The sequence below is a fragment of the Scyliorhinus canicula genome, chromosome 8 (assembly GCF_902713615.1).
Source record: "Scyliorhinus canicula chromosome 8, sScyCan1.1, whole genome shotgun sequence".
In the NCBI taxonomy this organism is placed as follows: Eukaryota; Metazoa; Chordata; class Chondrichthyes; order Carcharhiniformes; family Scyliorhinidae; genus Scyliorhinus; species Scyliorhinus canicula.
In genome coordinates this window covers 40,528,886-40,552,973 of record NC_052153.1, presented here as the reverse complement: position 1 = coordinate 40,552,973, position 24,088 = coordinate 40,528,886, and positions in this window count along the sequence as shown.

Sequence of the window (24,088 nt, the reverse complement as noted above, 5' to 3'; positions counted from 1 at the left end):
GCTCTGCACTATAGGGATTTAGATTATATTCAATTATTGGATTAAGGCGCAGGTTAAAATGTCAACCTAGCAACGCACAGGCATGTTTCAAAATATTTTGAAAGGTAATGTATTATTGTATGCAGAGACAATCTCGAAGTGTCAACTTTAAAGAAAAACATTATCCCCAAGTCTGAACCTGGTCACACACATTTAGAAATGACGTCAATTAATTTTGGATGCAAAATCATGTGTAAAGCATTGGCAGGTTTGATAAATCCAGGCTGAGCATGTCTGAGTGTTGCGTTTACTAACAACCACCTTGCGTGAAATTGCTGTGGCCAATCTACGAACACTAGTGATGAACGATAAATGCTGGTCTGGTTAGTGATGCCTGGATCACAAGAAGTAATCAATAACAATCTATTTGCCCTTTTTCCTTTGAACTTTGTGAAGCTCCATGTCTCCATAGCCAAGACTGAAGGTTGCAGTAGTGGCCCGAAATGTAATTGTGCAACTTCTGCTCTCCGTTTCTCGACCTAGTGATACTCCACCTTGGCTTTGAAGCTTTGCAAGATTAACTATTCTGTCTAAATGCAACATAGAGATCAGGGGAGGGATTCCCCATCATCCGTCCCAAAATTGGGAAAGGCGATTGGGCAGACAATCAGTCGTGAAGCCAAAATCGTGATGGGTGTTGGGGTGGATACCAGAATGCCATGCTCCGGTGCCTTGACAGCAGCATTAATGCATTCTACTCCGCACGTACGGTAAACGCCTTTTGCATATCATTAGCGAGCCCAACCCGGTATTCTCTGGGGCCGCCTCGATGCTCCGGCTCTGTCAGTGGGAATTTCCGATGATGTGGTTCACTATGGTTTTAAAAATCGGGAAAAAGGCGCCGTGGCTGATGAGGCAGAGAGGGGAGTTAGGACAAGTAGAGGCTGGACCGTGGGCTGCCGATCCTGCCATTGGCAAGGCTAGCTTGGGGTCCTCCACCAGGCTTGGGGAGGGAGGGGCAGGTGGGGTGACGGGCGATGACAGGTGGATTTTCTGTGGCGTCAGGGAGACCCCCCCATCGGACCGGAGCGTCCAGGCACATCCAGGCCATTGCTACGGCCTTCAAGGCAGCCATCTTGCTGAGCACCATACTGACTGCGCTCCATGTTTGCCTGGTCGTGCAGAGTGCCACCTACTGCATAAGTGCCCCCATCCCAGCACCACCCCCACCAACCCCTCTCTTTAACTGGTCGCTACCCACCGGCAGGGCAGCACATGGCCCACCCAAGGGCGACGGCCACAGTAGCCCCTGCCGGGAGTTACGGGGCGGGGGCCGCGGAGCGTACCATTGGCATGGGTAGCACCAGCCAGGTGCTATCCATCCTGGCTGCAGGGACGGGCACCAGGTCCAGAGGCCCCCACGGTGCTGAGCACCGACGGGGCGAGGGGTGAGGTGGGCAGGATGCACGGGGGAAAGGCCAGTGGTGGGTGTGGGGATGGGGGGGGGAGGGTAAATGCAGGTATAAGAGCTGCAGTCCAGACTGGGACCACTGTGTAGCCCGATTGATCTGGTTGGGCATGAGGGTACGAACCATGCTAAAGTGTCAGGCGTTCACCCCTGTAGACAATGGACTTCAGAATTCAACCAGAAATGGCGGCCTTCATCCGAATCGCCGCAGCCCTGGGAGAAGCATGGAGGATGTACCAGTTGGAGCTGCTCGAGGGAGACCCTGCAGCTGTGGGGCCTGCCCCAGAGGAACAGGAGGCAGCCAGTGAGGATGGAGAGCTGGCCGCCTAACAAAGTCATGGTAAATATCCTAGTGCAGCAAATCTTCACTAGCTGCGGTCTCCCTCATCGTATAGATTCGGACCAAGGCACTCACTTCACCACCCAATGATGCAGAAAGTGCTGAACCTATTTGGGATCAGCCAAAGGTTCCACATTGCGTATCATCCTCAATCCAGCGGGCAAGTGGAAAGGATTGATCGCCAAGACCGTCCAACAAAATAACCACAACTAGAACAAAGTCGTGTGTTCTAACTATGGTGCGGAACTCAGTTTCCAGTTCAACCCAGTTCACCCCCACCCCCCATGTGTTCATCACAGGATGACCTATGAGAGGATTCAAACTCATGCTCAGGCTGGATTTATCACAACCTGAGCCTTTAGCCATGAGACCGCGGTCCAAACACTGCTGGAAAAGGATCAGCTGCACAACTGGCAGCGGCTGTTAACATGTGGACAGGGAAGAGGCAGAGTTAAGCTAACTTCAATGGCAAGGTGAATCCCATCAGGTATGAAACTGGGCAGATGGTCATGCTTCATATTTTCCAGCCAGACACATTCTTATCCCCAAATATGCAGGATCCTGACAACTGGTTATCAGTCTTCTCCCCTCCGCCCCACCCCAAACCATGGACGTGAAACTCTGGCTAATGGCCCAAAGAAACGAGTCGTGAATAAGCCAGGCACTCTCAATGCACCTGACGATGGGATCCCCGGAAGCACCTGCTACAGTGCTGAATTTGGGAGGCGGTGGAGATGCAGGCCCCAGGTAGCCATAGCCCGCCCACTTAAATAAATCACCAACCCAGAAAGAATACAGGGATTGTACTGCCCCGTATTGTAAATAGAAGAATGTACAGTGCTTGTTACCCGGTTAAAAAAAAAACTGCGCTAGGCTCCCGATTTTCTTTCCCTTGATACACACTTTCTTCCTCCTTTAATTTCACTGAGGAAAATCTCTGTGAGGCAGCAGCAGATACTGGTTCTGCGTGGTGAATAATTGTCTTCCCTTGGGTGTAGGTTTACCTTTGATTTTTATATCAGCTTGTTTTCTCTTACTTTGCAAGGACAGTATGGACCCATACGAGCTTCCACCTGCAGGGCCATGTTCAGGTTTAATTCCATCACAACTTTTTAGTTGAAAATCTATTATTCCCTTCATCGTCGTTTCACCATCTTAAGAAATCTCTCCAGCGCTTTTTCCTGTGTTTGGGTTAAGTTCCAGCGTAACCCTTTGATCGGAAACCTATTCATTGTCTTCATTCTGTCTTCTTAAGAAATCCCTACAAGGCTTTTGGGTTTGGGTTAGTTCCTTCATAGCCCTTTGGTAGAAAACCTATTCATAAAACACATTCAACGTCTTCATTCAGCACCTTAAGAAACCCCTGTCGGGCTTTCACCTGCATGGTCATTTCATGTGTTTGGGTTTTGTTAAAACCTACTTTTCTCTTCTCTTCTACATGACTTCCATTTGCGCGACTCTGCCTTGTGGCAAGCCACAACTCATCATCCCCGGAAAACAACCAAATTAAACATGGATGACTGGCTGCCCCAAATTCTGGGAAAAGGCAACAAAATCCATGGCATAATCTAAAATGGGAATCGATCAATATTATAAGGGGAATTAGTGAATAGGCCTGAGCCAGCATCTGGTGGGAGGGATAATGGGGATTAGAAATCAGATATTAAGGAATATTAACAATGCTCTGCTGACCTCTCTCTGCAGAGTGTATTACTCCCTTGTTGTATGGTTCTGAGGATTCTTCGCCTCGGGATGGACACAAGGACACAGACCCACAGAAGAAAGGACCGGTGACAGGAAGATTGAATTAATGTACCCTGGATACTTGTGGTTCACCCTACTGGACGCGGGCAAGTATGAGGATGGTGTTCTATGGGTGCACCCCAATGAAATCATCACATATGGGTGCAACAACCAAAGGATGGTGTCCGGGAAGGTTAATGGGAGCTCCGGTTACTGCTCCCTGAGGATGACACTCACAAGGGATAATAATAATCTTTTATTGTCACATTATGAAGTTACTAGTCGCCACATTCCGGCACCTGTTCGGGTAAGCTAGTACGGGAATTGAACCTGCATTGCTGGTCGCTCTGCATCACAAACCAGCTGCCTAGCCCACTGAGCTAAACCCAGCTTTTTTTTAATGGGTGTACGGAGCTAGTGTGTTTAGCCACGGCTCAGAGAAGGGCCTGGAGTTAGGACAGAGGTGCCTGGGAGGATCACAGAAAAGGAACATATATTTTATGAAATCAGAAATCCCCCCTTGTCCTGAAACCATCCCAGGACCACAAAATGGTGTTGTACTGAAGGTAGTATATGACAACACCCACTATGAATTAATACCTGCAGTGGTGGATCTAGCCGGGACACTACCAGACTGGTGTCCTTCTCCACTCAGGGGACTACACCTCCACTTGACCCGTAGGCTACTGGGCTGAAAATGGGGAATAGACGAGGGTGAGGATAGTCCCAGGCTGAAAAGGCACAAGAGGAGGGAAATCCTGATTGACTTAGCAACTGCATATGGTGCAGGATTGTCCACATTTAACACACTGGACAATAAGCTCAGGGTTTTAACCCGACCTTGGAAAGTTTAAATGTTTTTAAAAATAAATTTAGAGTACCCAATTCATGTTTTCCAATTAAGTAGCAATTTAGTGTGGCCAATCCACCTATCTGCACATCTTTGGGTTGTGGGGGGCGAAACCCACACAAACACGGGGAGAATGTGTAAACTCCACACGGACAGTGATCCAGAGCCGGGATCAAACCTGGGACCTTGGCACCGTGAGGAACCAGTGCTACCACTGTGCCACTGTGCTGCCCTTGGAAAGTTTAAATGAGAACACTCGGCATGAACGCCAAGGGAGATTTAGCTGGAATTAAGGCCAGCAGCCTTCTAGTTGTTGTGCTCGAAGAGCACGCCCAAACTATTAATCAGATTGTCGGCAGAGGGTGAAGTTTGATGACACGCAAAAGAGCCGAACCCTATGTAGTATCTACGGACGGTGAATGTTCGGGCAGCTGAGCGGAAACCTCGACCAGGTCAGCAGGGAGAAGGTTCCATCCTGGATCAGCAATGAACAAATGGAACAACTGTCCCGGGGGAAAAGACACCCCAACATCATTAATTACCAATTGCGACAACTGACCAGGATTTGGTTTACCGATAGCTGCAGAGGAACCCCGGGGGTAACACTAGAATGGCATTCGGGATGCTAGTAATCCTGGATAGTAAAATCGGGTTGACGGTCTTTGAAGCCGAAAATATAGGAATCATACAAGGGTGGATGTGGCTGGGATACAATGGAATCCTGCCGTACGTGGCTGAGAAAGAGGGAAGGCTCAAAGGCACCAGTCTGAACAAATGTTGGCACACAGACAGAACAGCTGTGTGTCTATACCGGTTTATTTGAATGAACATGCCCTGTGTGGATTCAGGACAGGTGCTGATTTAAATTGCACTATAAAAATTTGAAACCTGGAAATTGATATCACCCAAGTAGCATATGGGGGAAAGAGGAAATATTGTGTCACAACCTCTCTAAAACGGCATCAATATGGGGCCACGTCGCCAACACCACTTTCTGTATCAGACATAGCTGCCAGGATAGGTTTAATGGAAAGAGTGGAGAAGCACAGGAGAGAGCAAGTGGTGATGGCCAGTGAGAAACTCAGGCAGACTCTGGGACAGTATTTCGTAAAATATGACACCGGCATAACACTCCTGCCAGAGCAACGACAGTGAATTCGGACAGATTCCTGGTGTCCTGCAGAGTTGGAATAGGCAACTCCATTGGACATTGCGACTCCCCCGCCCAGTGACCTTATTGGCTGAAGGCCAGAGAAACCTCCGGAAGGCCTGGAAGATGGGGATAAGGAGATACCCTCCCCAGTGACGTGGAGACAATGGAGAAGACTTGATGGCAGACCAGAAAATGGACAGAAGGTACGTGCGACTCCCACCTTTGCAGAAGAGGATCCTGAGACGATAGAGGCTCAGAGGATTGGACCTGCAGCTCAATCAAGGTCATCGGCACAGGTAGCATTAAAATCTTGGACCGATAATATTTGGAATAATTTGGGAGAATAACTTTTCATTGTGTTTATGAATAAATTTGGGTTGACTTGTGAACATGTCTGACGTTTGTTCATCTCGCATAGAAAGGCACCTGGGTAAAAGGGTTTAATAATAAACTGGTGAAAGTGTCTGATAATCTCCAGAATACATTTTCCTTTAATCAGATTACACGATTCTTTCAATGACAGGAACAGCAGAATGGTGACAGATGTACCTCAGCATTCTGTATCCGTCTAAAATATTTGCATAACTCTACTGCAATGCACCACCTGATACACCACCTGAGAGGTCAACTAGAACCTCGATTTATGTCTATCTAAAAGGTGGCATCTCCAACACTGTTCCACTCCCTCAGTACTGCCTTGGACTGTCAGCCGAGATTATGTACTCATGATCTTAAGGTTCAAAAAGCAAGCTGCTGACTAAGATTGTGGAAGTTGCACTAAGTTCTGGGTGATGTGCAAGATGGTTGTCCATACCCCAGTACAATTTATCTGAGCATGCTGCAATTATTGCCTGTGATGTGGTCATCCTCTGTCCTCATCAGCCGTACCTGTCAACAGGGGTACTGGTGGCTGCCGCAACCCATGTCAGCGATAGCCTCTATGGCCCCTGTCCTACTGTGGTTCTACTCACTGGTGGGCTGCGTGTTATCCTGCCAGCAGGGTGGCACCTGGTTGTGTGATGGAGATGGGTAATGTGTACTGTCAGTCCCCTCCATGCTAAGAGGCTTGTGCGCGGGCAGATTCTGCAGGTGGGGGTGAGCGAGCGATGTGTGCATTTGCTGGGAGCTTGATGCGGGGCCTGGGTGTGTCACACAGGTTGTGACAGAGAGCTGGTCAGGTTTCCTGGCTGGAGGCAGGATAGATGTGAGCAGGGGTGCAGTGGACAGATAGAGCTCGCAGACAGCTCATGGTCCTGAGGGGTGGGCTACCTGATAGTTTCACTTGGTGAGGTTTCCACTCTGAGAAGGGGCAGTGTGCCAGGGAGAGTGCCAAAGGCCATGGTGCATGAGTCCTTTGTTTGGAGTGAGCTGTGCTAATACCCTGCTTCCCCTACAGTTGGAATGCATCTGATGAGCGTACTGAGGAGTAGCAGCACCTGGTGGGCCAGTGACTGAGTTTGGCCACGCCCATCCTGGCGATGTTGCTGCTGGGGTCTGAAGGGGTGGTGGGGGGGGGGGGGGGGGTGGTGGTGGTGGTGTTGGGTAGGTTCTTGCACGACCTGAGGCTCTCTGAGCATTTACAAGACACAGTGAGCAGTCAGAATGTGAACAGCCAGGAGCCTGTAAGGGCCGCAGCGCGGGGCGCGAATCTCACTGCTGCCACCAATGTGGGATCGCAGCATCGTGTTGGAATCTGGCCAGGCGCAAATCCCACTTTTTGCTCCACCCAACATTCTCCGCCCGATATCGATTCTCACTGCCAGGATTGGGGAGCGGAAAATCCAGCCCATATGTTTCAATTCAATCACGTCCCATTTTTTAAATTTCTCTCCTCCTGGGACCAGGAACCAGTTTAGGGAACCTTTGTTTCACTCCCCCTCGGGCTACTTTCTTCTTCCTTAGATAAGGAGACCAGCTCAGTGCTGAGCAAATCTCAATCAAAAGAAGCAAATGGGAAGCACAGGCTCTGACTCCCTTACTCCCACCAACTTTCATTTCTTCTGGGGTTGGAAACGTGGTGGTTTGCAAATTAGCTCTTCAATAAAGGGCTTGCTATTTAAATGCCTGCTCCAGATACAATGTCCCCTTTGTTGTTATTTTCATAGAGGTGGGTAGGTTTCTGAAGTATGTGGAAACCACGCTGGGTAAACCAGTTTGTGAACCTTGGGGGAAGCCTGCTGTGGACTTTTTAATTTTTGACAGATAAGTTTAAAAGGTAATTTCTGGTTCAACTGTCATAATTAGATATTGTTTGAAAAGTTAAATATGTTATGGATGCAGTGACTGATCAGAGGGATCTATCCTCAAACATAGGAGACTACTACATCAAGCAGCACTATATAAGGGTTCAAATGCATCAGAGTATATTATCCAGTGGAGAATCAATGGTCGATCAGATGGTATTGCATGTGGGGACACTGTGGCCTAAATTTAACATTCCACTGCTTTGAGTGTTTTTAGGTGGGGGCGGGGTTCGAGTGTGAAATTGAAGGAATTGGCTGCCCACTGGGTTCCCGTCTGCCACAGCCTTGCTCGTAGTGATTTTATGCTTCAATGGGGGGAGGGGGGATGCAAGTCCGCAGATTTGTCATTGGACCTTAACCCAATTGAAGCCCTTAAGTGGCCAATTATTGGCTACTTCAGGGTTATTTCCCACTCGGCCTTAATTTTTAGGTTGGCATGGAGGAAGCCTAAAAACAATCGAACTTAGGCCTCAGGCGGAAAGGTGGGAGGAGTACAGATAGGTGTGACTCTATCAGAAGTCTTTCTAACTTTGGACCTTAATGTCTGGTTGCTGGTGGACTTCACTACCAATCCCCTCCCAGCCTCTACCCCAAACCCCCAACCCCCCACCTTCTTTCCCCAAGGCTTTCCCCACCTTCCCTGCCCTGGGACCACAAAAACTTACCTTGGCACTGAATTCCGAGACTTGGGCTCTGGCATCTTTAAGCATTTATTTTTATGTGTAAAAAGTTCCTGTTACTGCAGGGACTAGGGATCTACCAGCCTATCAGATTGGCCGGCACCTTTCTATGGTGGGACTTCTTCCCGGCTAAGGTGAGGAAGTCTGGCTGCAGCCAATTGATGCTCATATGAGCATAAAATGGCTTCAGGCAGGCAGACGTGGCTGGGATGTGTTCCCCACCGACTCTTTGGAATGTGCAACGGTATTTTATATTCACATTGATTTAATGTCCTGACATATGGTGAGCTTTTGAAGTATTCTTCCATTAAACAATAGGTACAGAACCAATAAATAACACTGGCAAGCCTTTGAAATGTTCACAAAATAAAAACATGCAGTCATTCAAAACAACCTTCGAAAAACTAGGCCTCTTACAAGTTCATAAAGCTCTCCCAGGCATACATATTCCCATTGGAAAAACGTTAATCCACTTAAAGTCACCTGGTTTTGTTCAAATAAATAATCAGACATTAAAAACCACTTCAGAGAAAGATAAATTATTGCAACCTCAAAACAAAACTGGCAATCAAACAAAGCCAGTTTAGCACTCCCATTCATAGCACGCACTGCCCCAGGAATGGCTTCACCACAGGTTTGTATGTGATGCTACCAGTGTTTGAACAGGAGAATTCAGACTTCTCACACCTGGGAGATGGGGTGGGACTGGGTTCGATTCATTGGCTGGTGGTCAATGAATTGGCCAAAAGGCTGTATTCTGCATGGTAACAGGCGGTGACTGGGTCCTACTCGAGTGGAATGATTTTCAGGGACCCAAGGAGCTCAGTTTAAATCTTGGACACTGTGGGGAAGCACCTGCTCTCTTCCCTCTCTCCAGAAAGGCTGTGAGTTGCTGTATTTCTGAAACTGCTGAGACCTGAATTAATGTATCGTGAAAACCACTACAGACTGGAAAGCAGAAATATGAAAGCCTGATTTGAAGGACAGGGTACTAAAGACAACAATCTGAAATGAAAACTCAGGGCGGGATTCTCTCACCCCGGGACAGGGCCGGAGAATCGCCGGGACGGGTGCAAATCGCGCCACGCCGCTCCAACGCCGGTCCGCCAATTCTCCGGAGAGCGGAGAATCAGCAGCATTGGCGCCGGTGCAGTTGGCACGGCGCCGGTCGCTGGCCACTGTACCTGGACCCCGCGCTGATTCTCCATTTGGGATGGGCCGAGCGGCCATGCAGAAAAAGCCGAGTCCTGCCGGCGCTGTTCACACCTGCTCTTACCCGGCTGGACCTCGGCATGGATGAATCCAGGCAGTCTGGTGGGGGGAGGGAGGGGGATCCGACGCGGGGGGGTCTCCGCTGTGGCCTGGTTCGCAATCGGGGCTTACCGATTGGCGGGCCGGCCTCTTGGGCCGTGGGCCTCTATTGTTCTGCGCCGGCCCCTGTAGACCCACGCCATGTTGTGCGGGGCCGGCGTGGAGAAGGGAGCCACTGCGCATCCGCAGCAATCGCGCCGGTCCCACTATGTATGTGCAGACCCGCGGCACCCACCTGACCCTGGGGTTTTGCAGCTGGGGCAGCGTGGGTCACTCCAGTGCTGTGCTGGCCCCCTGTAGGGGTCAGAATTGCTGCTCCTGAGGCCATGTTGACGCCGTCGAGCAACGCTACGGCGTTTACGACAATGGCAACACTTAGCCTCAGGATCAGAGAATCCCGCCCTCTGTTTTACTTATTATTATTCATATCTCTCCTCCCCTTTGTTTGTTTGTCATGTGTGTATGTGTATTTAGGGTGGGAACAAGTTAAAGAGGGGGGGATTAGGAATTAGATAATAGTTAACCAGTTGTATTTGCTGCTTATTTAATTATAGTTTTAGTTATAAATAATAAGTAATTGTGTTTACAATTACAAAACTGGTGGCTGTAATTATTGGGCAGCCAAGGGCCAAACACTTCGGGTATTTTTCTTTAAATTATTGATAATTCAATTGTGTTGCAACTCCAGATCAAGTGGGACTGGAATTGACCGCATACTAGCCCAGGGTGTCATAACAGTATTTTAGTTAATAACTTTATCACTTTTATCAAAGTAACAGCACGATAGCACAAGTGATTAACATTGTGGCTTCACAGCTCCAGGGTCCCAGGTTCGATTCCCGGCTGGGTCACTGTCTGTGCGGAGTCTGCACGTCCTCCCCGTGTGTGCGCGGGTTTCCTCCGGGTGCTTCGGTTTCCTCCCACAGTCAAAAGACATGCAGGTTAGGTGAATTGGCCATGATAAATTGCCCTTCATGACCAAAGAAGGTTAGGAGGGGTGATTGGGTTATGGAGATGGGTTGGAAGTGAGGGCTTAAGTGGGCCAATGCAGACTCGATGGGCCGAATGGCCTCCTTCTGCACTGTATATTCTATGTTCAACTTTCAGCGGTAACTTTTCAATAAACTAATCTTTATCTTGTTTAGCTTGTCTGCTAGGTTATTTTTAATCTGAATCACACATAAATTAGGAGGGAGTTTTAATTCTTAGCTCATGGACTACTTTGAGGAAATGTTTTTTCTCTGGTTGTCACATGACGTATACTCTACCTTGCAGAGTATACTGTTAGGGGCCCTCCAAACAACTCCCACCAATATCTTTGGCCTCTTGCTATTTCTTAATTTCGCCCAAACTGATTTGAGGTCTTGATTTTCTGAGCTATGATCATTCCAACATTGACTTACTTCCGAAAGTATTTAATTTGTTGTAAAAGACTTTGGAATGTTCTGAGATTGTGTAAGGTAATGGTAAAGTCGCCATAGTCCCAGGTGACCATAGGCTGCTTTCCCCTTTGAGGGGGAGAGCTGACTGGTGGTGATTTAACCTGAGGATCACCACACTTCAGGCGAGGGGCAAGGCTGAGAAGGTGGACCTTCATGAATAACCTCAGCTGTTACAGAAATGAACCTGCGCTCCTGACCTTGTTCTGCATCACGAACCAGCTGTCCAGCCAACTGACCTTGTGTTGGCCCTATATAAATGCAAGTTTATTCTTTCCTGCCTTTCACTGAAACTGAACAAACAGAGAATGAATAACGTGTTGTTGGTCCTGCTCCCTAGACTAGAAATATTCTGGAGTCTGGATGCCAATTATTCCTCAGTAGAGATCAGTCAGTGGTAAAATCACCGTTGTTAATCCTCCATGCGTGAATGTTAATCCACATCACAAAATTGAACGGACTGACTGGCCTGATTATATGCTGGCTCAAAAAACAGATCAACATTAGACTTCACCTCTCTTATTTTATAAGTCAGCGGACGCACTAATGATGAAATACCTTGCTTGATGGGTTGAGTCTACCTTGGGGTTCAAACACCGGTTAAAATCCATTCAAATTTGATCTCAATTTATCGTGAAGTCTGAACCTCTCAATCTGATTAATGCCTTTTAATCACACCCAGGCTTCCATTAATCTTTCTTTAATTCCCTAGTAATTACTTGTTCATTATGTGCGTGTATTTAAATTCACATAAAAGTGACTATAAATATTGCCAAGTCAGTTCTTATCTGTAATGAATGGGAATGAGGCAATACAATTAAAACAGAATATTCTCAATATTTATCAGAGAAGATCACTTTTTTAGAATCTTTGCATCACAAATTAAACAAGGAACATTTTTTCACTCAGAAATGTGTGGTACCTTAACTCAGCTATGGGCTTCCAATACTAATATTCTGGGTCCACTTGTTTTATGATCACATTCGTATTTAACAGTTTCAAATATGTTGTTATATGAAGCAGGGCAGCACGGTAGCACAAGTGGATAGCGCTGTGGCTTCACAGCGCCAGGGTCCTAGGTTCAATTCCCCACTGGGTCGCTGTCTGTGCGGACTCTACACGTCCTCCCCCTGTGTGCGTGGGTTTCCTCCGGGTGCTCCGGTTTCCTCCCACAGTCCAAAGATGTGCGGGTTAGGTGTATTGGCCGTGATAAATTGCCCGTAGTGTCCTAATAAATGTAAGGTTAAGGGGGGGGGGGGGGGGGGGGGGTTGTTGGGTTACGGGTATAGGGTGGATATGTGGGTTTGAGTAGGGTGATCATGGCTCGGCACAACATTGAGGGCTGAAGGGCCTGTTCTGTGCTGTACTGTTCTATCTTCTATGTTCTATGTTCTCCCCGTGTCTGCGTGGGTTTCCTCCGGGTGCTCCGGTTTCCTCCCACAGTCCAAAAACGTGCAGGTTACATGGATTGGCCATGCTAAATTGTCCCTTAGTGACCAAAAAGGTTAGGAGGAGTTATTGGGTTACGGGGATAGGATGGAAGTGAGGGCTCAGGTGGCTCAGTGCAGATTCAAATGGCCTCCTTTTGCACTCTATGTTCTATGACAGAGATAGAAAGGTTCTTGATTAATAAGGGGAGCAGGGGTTATGGGGAGAAGGCAGGAGAATGGATGAGAAAATATCAGCCATGATTGAATGGGGGAACAGACTGTGTGGGCCAAGTGGCCTAATTCTGCTCCTATGTCTTATGAACTTATGGCCTTATGAAGTGTGACTGCTAGTCAGGAGGGAAGGTCAAACAAGAGGAAATGGCAAAGGAGGCCCCACAGCGAGTGGTCCTGTCCAACAACTACAATGTGCTTGCTAACTGTGAGGATAAGGATGCAGCAATAAGGAAGAGAGAGGATAATGCAGAGAAATTGTTGTGCTTCAATATTTAGGGAGCTAGAACGTCTCCCCTGCAGTCATGACTGAGACTCCAAAAGGAAGCATTGCCTTCCTGGTACAAAGGTGTGTAATATCTCTGAGAAACTGGAGAGGGACTTGGAAAGGAGCAGATCGAGTTGTCCGTGTTCATTTTGGGTCCATCGACATGGGGAAAAATAGGGAGCAAGCCCAGCTACGGGATAATTGGATACTAGAAAGCAAATTAAAAAGCATGGCTTCATGGTTGGGAATTATTAACAGAGCCCAATGCTAATTGGCTGAGGGATAAGGGGATCAGAAAGCGTGCAAGGGCAGGTGGAGAAAGGGGTCCCATTTGATGGGACACTGGCATCAGGACTAAGACTGTATGGCATGTTAATCATTATAGGTTCTTTTTGGAGTTTTGACCTCCTTCTCCAAAAAAAGGATAGCCTTGCCCTGGAGGAATAGTTGATTAGACAGCATCCTATGGTGAGTGACTTTAATACAATAAGAGCTTCAAGAGACTATTTTATGTTCAGTAGGGTTGAGAAGATTGAAAGATGATCTCATTGAAACAAATAGGTTTCTTAAGATTCTGGACAAGGTAGATGTTGGGAGGATACGTCCCTGGCTCGTTAGCTGAGAACATGGGCCACAGTCTCAGTATAAGGAATGGCCATCTGGCACTAAGCGGAGAAGAAATGTCTTCATTCATAGGATTGGGAACCTCTGGAATGTTCTACTTCTGAGAGCTGAGAGTCATTGAGTAAATTCAGTCTGAGTTCAAAAGATTTTTAGATGTTGAGGCAATAGAGCAGGGAGATAGATTACCAGCCAAGATCTTATGAATGGCAGCACAGTTTTGAGGGCTATTGAATGACGACCTCCTGATCCAATGTTCTTCCCACAACAGGAATGAAATGCGTCATTGGCAAGGGTGCCACCTGAACCAGAATGGGACATAACGGGAAATATGAATAGGGTTGTAGTTAGTCAACGAGCAAGCTGGTGGGGGTGGTAATGGGTGTGTGGGGGCAAATAAGTGGGAAGGGACTGGTAAAATGGCATAGGTATCAAGACAAAATAAATAGGAAATTATAGTAAAGCTCAGACTGAGACCAAGAGTGAAGATAACATAGGAGATCAGGGAACAAATACAATTATAAAACAGAACTATGAAAGTCAAGTTAAAGGGACAACTGTTGAAAACAGCACAACAATGCACTTAGCAACCACAGGAGGCCATAATCGATCAGAAGCAACCAGATGTAACAGGAATAAGAGAAGTATAGCAACCTATTGAATAGGACTGGTAATTAAATATTGCAGGCTCTGACATAATGAAGAACGATAGGGGAGGAACACAGGGGGCTGGGGTAGTCATATCATGAGAGTAACTATAAATATTGGTAACAGAAAGTTAGAATTCATTTGGATTGCAACAAAAGATAAGAGATTGATCAAGCATATAGGGGCAAGTCACAGACAAGAAATAGTGGAATGGAGGCAGGGGAAGAAATATGTCGGCAAATATGTCAAAGGAGTAAAAGACATTGAAAAATAATCCTGGTAGATCTTAACTGCTCAGCAATAAACTGACAAGAAGAGGTGATGAAATGGATGCAGTGAATTATGGGCTAAACATTGCCTTAGCCTAGTATTCAGGCACAGGGAGTTATGATTTGTGACTGGGTCACTCTGGTTCCATTGGAGGTGACAGAACTTGAATTTACTCCTGCCACTTTATTACCATTAATACAATGCAGGGCTGACCACCCTGAGAGCTGGCTACCTCTGTGCTCAGCAGGAAGCCAAGCAACTTTCATCAAATATCATATGGCATCGCCTGCCTTCCCCTAAAGTCCTTCTTAAAGGGAAGCAGAACTGAATAATATTGCTGCAATTTATAACATGGATAATGGAAAGCCAAGACAGAGAGAGGGTTCTAATGTGATGGATGCAGCACGAGAAGCATTATTGGTTGAGGTGGGGTAGGAGAGATACCATGGTTTTCTGGGAACCTTGAGGCCCTTAAGAATTGCCCTCAGAGGGGAATGGGACAGGTGGCCAGGAAGATTGACTCCCAGAGTCTGGACCTGAGCACTTGGCAACAATTACACAAAATGTCAAACGACCTCACATGGGTAGTCAAGGTAAGTTACACCTCCTACGGGCCATAATATCAGCCACTCGCACTGCTCAATTCACTACACCCCCTACATTCGCCCAATAGCATTCCCTGGCTCTCAGGATTGACACCTACCATCCAGGTACCTCACCTCACCTTCACACTCCTTTCAATGCTGCCAGCCTCACCCCCCCCCCCCTATTGTGGCCTCCATGTAGTGCCAGCGATCAGCTATGCCAGACATCTTACCCACACACACAGTGCAACAAATCACTGTCATTATGTCCACTCTCAACTAGGACAAAGTGACACCTAATTGAATGGAGCAAAGCTGCATTGATGCAAGACAAGGATGTCTGCATCTCGTCAACCGTATGGAAGAGCTGAGTTGTCAGCACCATAGGGCTGGCAGAATGGCATTCAGCATCATTGAGGACTTTGACAATATGTTATGCTCCCGTCTTACTACCCTTTGCAACTTCTAGCTCATCCCATGCTAAGATTCAACATGATGAGCAAGCGGCTGATTGTGTGATCATTGACTTCTTGCTTCACACCCAACAACCCCATTCCCTCACACCAGCCTTCCCCTTCCTGATCTTCTGCTTTTAGATGACCAATAATTGAATAACTGCCCCCTAGTCAGCCGCATTGTCAAAGTTGCTAAAGCGAGAGAACTGGTGAAGAGTTACTGTCACAAAATTTGACATTCTTGGCCATCAGCTCAGACACTGGCATTGCATTTACCTTGGAGCTTACTATAGGGCTGGGAGCAGTACATGGTGAGTGACTGAACATGAATGATCTGATTAGCAAGTTTGCAGATGACACTAAGAATGGTGGAGTAGCAGATAGTGAAGGGGACTGTGAGAGAATACAGCAGAATATAGATAGATTGGAGAGTTGGGCGGAGAAATGGCAGATGGAGTTCAATCTGGGCAAATGCGAGGTGGTGCATTTTGGAAGATCCAATTCAAGAGCGAACTATACGGTAAATGAAAAAGCCCTGGGGAAAATTGATGTACAGAGAGATCTGGGTGTTCAGGTCCATTGTACCCTGAAGGTGGCTGCGCAGGTTGATAGAGTGGTCAAGAAGGCATACATAAGAACATAAGAACATAAGAACATAAGAACTAGGAGCAGGAGTAGGCCATCTGGCCCCTCGAGCCTGCTCCGCCATTCAATTAGATCATGGCTGATCTTTTGTGGACGCAGCTCCACTTTCCGGCCCGAACACCATAACCCTTAATCCCTTTATTCTTCAAAAAACTATCTATCTTTACCTTAAAAACATGTAATGAAGGAGCCTCAACTGCTTCACTGGGCAAGGAATTCCATAGATTCACAACCCTTTGGGTGAAGAAGTTCCTCCTAAACTCAGTCCTAAATCTACTTCCCCTTATTTTGAGGCTATGCCCCCTAGTTCTGCTGTCACCCGCCAGTGGAAACAACCTGCCCGCATCTATCCTATCTATTCCCTTCATAATTTTAAATGTTTCTATAAGATCCCCCCTCATCCTTCTAAATTCCAACGAGTACAGTCCCAGTCTACTCAACCTCTCCTCATAATCCAACCCCTTCAGCTCTGGGATTAACCTAGTGAATCTCCACTGCACACCCTCCAGCGCCAGTACGTCCTTTCTCAAGTAAGGAGACCAAAACTGAACACAATACTCCAGGTGTGGCCGCACTAACACCCTATACAATTGCAACATAACCTCCCTAGTCTTAAACTCCATCCCTCTAGCAATGAAGGACAAAATTCCATTTGCCTTCTTAATCACCTGTTGCACTTGTAAACCAACCTTCTGTGACTCATGCACTAGCACACCCAAGTCTCTCTGAACAGCGGCATGCTTTAATATTTTATCGTTTAAATAATAATCCCGTTTGCTGTTATTCCTACCAAAATGTATAACCTCACATTTGTCAACATTGTATTCCATCTGCCAGACCCGAGCCCATTCACTTAGCCTATCCAAATCCCTCTGCAGACTTCCAGTATCCTCTGCACTTTTCGCTTTACCACTCATCTTAGTGTCATCTGCAAACTTGGACACATTGCCCTTGGTCCCCAACTCCAAATCATCAATGTAAATTGTGAACAATTGTGGGCCCAACACGGATCCCTGAGGGACACCACTAGCTACTGATTGCCAACCAGAGAAACACCCATTTATCCCAACTCTTTGCTTTCTATTAATTAACCAATCCTCTATCCATGCGGCATGCTTTCCTTCATCGGAAGGGGTATTGAGTACAAGAGTTGGCAGTTCATGTTGCAGTTGTATAAGACTTTGGTTCGGCCACATTTGGAATACTGCGTACAGTTCTGGTCGCCACGTTACCAAAAGGATGTGGATGCTTTGGAGACGGTGCAGAGGAGGTTCACCAGGATGTTGCCTGGTATGGAGGGCGCTAGCTATGAAGAGAGGTTGAGTAGATTATGATTATTTTCATTAGAAAGACGGAGGTTGAGGGGGGACCTCATTGATGTCTACAGAATCATGAGTGGTATAGACAGGATGGATAGCAAAAAGCTTTTTCCCAGAGTGGGGGACTCAAATACTAGGGGTCACGATTTCAAGGTGAGGGGGGAAATGTTTTAGAGAGATATGCGTGGAAAGTTCTTTACGCAGAGGGTGGTGGGTGCCTGGAACGCATTGCCGGCGGAGGTGGTAGAGGCGGGCACGATAGCATCATTTAAGATGTATCTAGACAGATACATGAATGGGCAGGGAGCACAGGGTTACAGATCCTTAGAAAATAGGCGACAGTTTTAGATAGAGGATCTGGATCGGCGCAGGCCTGGAGGGCCTGTTCCTGTACTGTAATTTTTATTTGTTCTTTGTTCTTCTTTGAATGGACTGCAGCCAGGCTAGGGGTAAAGTATGGTTTATTTGACAATTCAATGGGAAGTGAGGTCGCCAATGGGTTCTGCCTCAGGAAAAAGGACACTGCTGATGACATGCACTTCAGGATGCTTGGTACATTGGCAGGCCTACCAGACAGCCTTCTGTTTCGAGGGGGAATTCTCTTTGTTTTAGATCTTTTTGTTGGCATTTCCCATATTTATAAACAGTGTATATATACACATCACATTTTTCTCACCCGCGCTAATTTCCTTTATTATACAGAGAGGTTTGGTTCGTCCTTTGTTTAACTGGCCCTATGTGCATTTTGTTGCCCTCTGGATCGGTCTATGGTTGCTCCCCCTTCCCCGTTGTCCCCCCACCCCCCCACCTACCTGGCTTCAGCTGTGCTTTTCTTCCCCCCCCCCCCCCCCCCCCCCAACCCGGGTTGCGCAGTCTTTTAGTACCTCATCTATTTTGGGTGTTTAAAAAAAATTCTTATTAGGTTACTCCCTGTTGCTGGCCTCGAACAGGTTTTGGAACAGACCGACAAACTGCCTCCAAGTACCCAGCAAGCCTTCCTCTGACCCTCGGATGGCGTACTTAATCTTCTCCAGGTGGAGAAATTCCGAGAGGTCAGCGAGCCAGTCTGCAGGTGTAGGTGGTACTGCCGATTGCCAGCCAAGCAGGATTCTCCGGCATGCGATTAGGGAAGCCAAAGTGAGGGCGTTGTCCCCCTTCCCCATGTGTAACTCTGGCTGCTCCGATACCCAGAAGATTGCCACTATTGGGCATGGCTTCACCCTCACCCCCACAACCTTGGACATTGCCTTGGAGAAGGCTGTCCAGAACCCAGCAAGCTTGGGGCAAGCCCAAAACATGTGGGTTTGGTTGGCCGGGCCCTTCTGGCACCGCTCACATTTGTCCTCCACCTCCAGGAAGAACCTGTTCATTCGGTTTCTGGTCAGGTGCGTTCTGTGCTTCGCCTTGCGCAGTAGGAGGTGGAGTTCACCCTGATCAGTACTTCGCTCCAGAGTCCCCATCCTACCTCTGTCCCCAGTTCGTCCTCCCATTTTTGTCTGATGTTGTCCAGTGGAGTCCGGGCTCTGTCCAGTAGCTGTCCATATATTTTCCTTCTCTTTGCTTGTGCCTATCAGGTCCTCCAGTAGTGTGGTTTCTGGGGCCCCGGGGTACCCTACTGTCTATTTGCCCGGCCAACCAAACCCACATGTTTTGGGCTTGCCCCAAGCTTGCTGGGTTCTGGACAGCCTTCTCCGAGGCAATGTCCAAGGTTGTGGGGGTGAGGGTGAAGCCATGCCCAATAGTGGCAATCTTCTGGGTATCGGAGCAGCCAGAGTTACACATGGGGAAGGGGGACAACGCCCTCACTTTGGCTTCCCTACTGTCTATTTGCGGAGGAAGTGCTTTATTTGGAGGTGTCTCAATTCCTGTCCTCTTGCTAATTTCCACTTCCTCATCAGTTTGTCCAGTGTCGCCAGTCTGCACCCTATGTAGAAGTCCCCAACCGTCAGTGTGTCCCCGTCCCGCCTCCATCTTTGGAAGGTGGTATCCAGCATGGCTGGCGGGAATCTGTGATTGCCGCAGATGGGGGCCATAGGGGACATTTTGGTTATCCCGAAGTGCTGTCTCAACTGGTCCACGTTTTCAGCATGGCCGCTACCACTGGGCTCGTTGTGTATCTTGTTGAGGAGGATGGGAGTGCTGCTGTGGCCAGGGCCCGGAGGGTCTTTCCTTTGCAGGATGCCCCCTCCATTTGTACTCAATCTGTGTCGGGTTCTTGTACCCATCCCCTCACACTTTCTGCCGTTGCTGCCCAGTGGTAGTATTGTAGGTTTGGTAAGGCCAAACCCCCTTTGATTTACCTTCTTTGCAGTGTCGGTTTGGGAATTCTCAGCTTCTTCCCCCCCCCCCCTCCCCACACAAACGCCGTGATTAGACTGTCTACGTTTTGGAAAAAGGCCTTGGGGATGAAGATCAGAATGGATCTAAACAGAAAGAGGAACCTTGGCAGTACGTTCATCTTGATCGTCTGCACTCTCCCCGCCAGAGAGAGTGGGGGTGAGCCCCACCTTTGAAGGTCTCTTCTTACTTCCTCCACCAGGCTGGTCAGGTTCCACTTGTGGATCTGTGTCCAGTCTCTGGCTATCTGAATCCCCAGGTAGCAGAATCTGTTCTGGGCTGTTTTGAACAGGAGCCCCTCCAGCTCTCGCCCTCTCTCTTCCCCGTTGGGATTCACTGGGAATGCCTTGCTTTTGCCCAGGTTACGTTTGTAGCCCAAGAAGGTTCCAAACTCTTTCAGTGTTTGCAGTATTGCCTTCAGACTCTCCTGTGGCTTTGAGACATAGAGGGGCAGGTCATCTGTACAGAGTGAGACTCTGTGCTCTCAGTCTCCTCTCCGGATTTTCTTCCAGTTTTTCGCGTCCCGCAGGGCTATCGCCAGGGGTTCGATCGCTCACGCAACAAGAGTGGGGACAGGGGGCAGCCCTGTCTTGTTCCTCACTGCAGCTGGAAGGATTTAGAGCTGGTGGTGTTAGTTCAGATGCTCGCTTTGGGAGCGTTGTACAGGAGCCTCACCTAGGCCGTGAATCCCGCTCCTTGTCCAAACCGTTCCAGTACCTCGAGGAGATATTTCCATTCGACTCTGTCGAAGGCCTTTTCTGCATCCTGGGAGACGATCACCTCTGGTGTTCTCTCCCCTGAGGGGGTCGTTATTACGTTCAGCAGCCGCCTGATGTTCGCTGTGAGCTGCCTACCCTTGACAAAGCCCGTTTGGTCCCCTGCGACCACCTCTGGTACACAGCCCTCCAGCCTTTGGCCAGGACCTTTGCGAGTATTTTTGCATCCACGTTCAGCAGTGAAATGGGTCTGTATAATCCGCATTCCGTCAGGTCTTTATCTTTTTTGGATATTAGTGAGATTGTGGCGTGCGCTAGCATGGGGGGCAGAGTGCCTTTGCCAGTGAGTCCACGAACATGTCCCTTAAGTGTGGGGCCAGGACCAGAGCAAAATTTTTGCAGAAGTCCGCTGGGAACCCGTCGGGTCCCGGTGCCTTCCCCGCCTGCATGGAGCTGATGCTCTCCATGATTTCTCCCAGGTCTATTGGTGCCTCCAGCTTCCCCCTTCTGTCATCCCCCACTGCTGGTAGTTCCAGTCCGTCTAGGAACTGTTTCATCCCCTGTTTCATCCGTTGGGAGGCTCGGAGCTGACCAGTCTCTGATAGAAGGTCTCAAGTGCCCGATTGACCTCCTTTGGTTCTGTTACCAGTCTGCCTCTGCTATCCTTTACCTGAGCTATTTCCCTTCTGGCGGCCTGCTTTCTCAGCTGGTGAGCCAATTGGCAGCCAGCCTTGTCTCAGTGTTGGTAGAAGGTACCCCGTATCTGGCAGAGTTGGTACACTGCTTTCCTAGTGGATAGCAGGTTAAAGTCCATTTGCAGCTTTCTTCTCTCCGCCAGCAGCTCTACAGTCGGGGCCGCGGAGTATTTTCTTTCAACTTCCAGGGTGGAGTTGATGCACGATCAATTGCACGAAAGACTCAGATTGGTACAACTGTGGCTTTATTACAGTCAGATGCGTGGCCTCCTACTGCAGCTGGCAAAATAGCTGGCAAAATGGAGGATACGCATATTTATACGGCTCCTTGTGGGCGGAGCTAGCCGGCAGGGGCTATCGGCGAACCTGTAGTGCAGGTCCTACCGTACATCCCCTAATACAGGTGCACACAGTGGTTCACCACAGGAGTCCACCAGTTGTTGCCTGGCCACCCTCTCTTCCCTATCTCTGCTTGCCTTGTAGGCTATGATCTCTCCTCTAATCCCAGCCTTCAGTGCCTCCCAGAATGTGGAGGGTGAGACCTCCCCGTTTTGGTTGTTACTAACATAGTCGTCTATGGCCCGTGATGTTTTTTGACAGAAGGCCTTGGCGGCCAGGACGTCCGTGTCCAGCCTCCATGTGGGGCCTTGGGCCCGGCCTGTCTCCAACCTCACATCCATATAGTGTGGAGCGTGCTCGGAGAGAACGATCGCGGAGTACTCCGTTCCCGTGATCCCTGGAAGCACCGATTTCCCCGTGCAAAGAAGTCAATGTATACCTTGTGTACTTGTGAGCAGTATGAAAATTCCTTCTCTCCTGGGTGCAGGAACGTCCATGGGTCCACCGCCCCCAGCTGCTCCATAAATGCTCCTCGTTCCCTTGCCATGCCAGTCTTTTTCCCTTCTCTGGGGTTTGATTGGTCGGTCAGTGGGTCCTGTACACAGTTGAAGTCGCCCCCCATGATCAGTCGGTGTGTGTCAAGGTCGGGGATTTCCGCCATGGTCTTCTTTATGAATTCTGAGTCGTCCCAGTTGGGAGCGTACACATTTACCAGTACGACCGGTGCCCCTTCCAGGACACCGCTGACCATGACGTACTGTCCCCCTGGGTCCGTAGCTGTCTTGGTTTCTGTAAACCTCGTCTTCTTGCTAATTAATATTGCTACCCCCCCCCCCCCCCCCCAGCCCTCGTCCCGTAGCATGAGTGGTATGTCTGTCCCACCCAGCCCTTTCTTACCAGCAGTCGGTCCTTCTCCCTCAGGTGTGTCTCTTGTAGGTAGATTATGTCTGCTTTTAGGCTTCTTAGGTGGGCAAAGACTCTGGATCTTTTCACTGGGCCGTTGAATCCCCTTACATAAGAACATAAGAACTAGGAGCAGGAGTAGGACATCTGGCCCCTCAAGCCTGCTCCGCCATTCAATGAGATCATGGCTGATCTTTTGTGGACTCAGCTCCACTTTCCGGCCTGAACACCATAACCCTTAATCCCTTTTTTCTTCAAAAAACTATCTATCTTTACCTTAAAAACATTTAATGAAGGAGCCTCAACTGCTTCACTGGGCAAGGAATTCCATAGATTCACAACCCTTTGGGTGAAGAAGTTCCTCCTAAACTCAGCCCTAAATCTACTTCCCCTTATTTTGAGGCTATGCCCCCTAGTTCTGCTGTCACCCGCCAGTGGAAACAACCTGCCCACATCTATCCTATCTATTCCCTTCATAATTTTAAATGTTTCTATAAGATCACCCCTCATCCTTCTAAATTCCAACGAGTACAGTCCCAGTCTACTCAACCTCTCCTCGTAATCCAACCCCTTCAGCTCTGGGATTAACCTCGTGAATCTCCTCTGCACACCCTCCAGTGCCAGTACATCCTTTCTCAAGTAAGGAGACCAAAACTGAACACAATACTCCAGGTGTGGCCTCATTAACACCTTATACAATTGCAACATAACCTCCCTAATCTTAAACTCCATCCTCTAGCAATGAAGGACAAAATTCCATTTGCCTTCTTAATCACCTCTTAATTACGTTCTTAATTACGTTCCAGGTAACAATCCTGGTGGGGGGTTTCTGACCCTCCGGTCCTGCGGGATCACCCATCCTTACCTGGTGGATGCGCCCCTGCACTCCTGGGTTTCCCTTTGTTAGGGGGCCGTCCAAAATGGCCACGGTCGCCGCTCGCACCATAAGGTCGGGCCCCAGGGCTCCAGGGTTTCCCTTTGTCCAGAAGGCATCCAACATGGCTGCAAGCTATGTGTACGCCACACGGCTGCGCCCCTGCACTTCAGGGCCTCCCTTCGCCCTTCGCCCTACCGAGTGGCTGTTTGTGGCGCCATCTTGGTTCCTTGCCCTGCTCCATGCCTGCCGAGGCCTGTGTTCGTGCTGCTTATCCACCTCACCCTTCTCTTTGCTTCTCTTTTGTTCTGCGTTCTCCCCCCGACTCCTCTCTCCCCCCCCCCCCCCACAGGCCCTGTCGCTCTGCCCTCCCCCTCTGTTCTTCCCCCCCTTCTGCCCTGTTGCCCCCCTCTTTGTGCCAGGCGCTCCCTCTCCCTTGAGAGGAGCGCTGTGGCCCTCCTTTCTACCTGCCCTCCCATGTCAGCCCTCCTTGCTGGCACGGTGACCCCCCCCCCCCCCCCCCCCCCCAGTACTTGCCCTGCTCTTA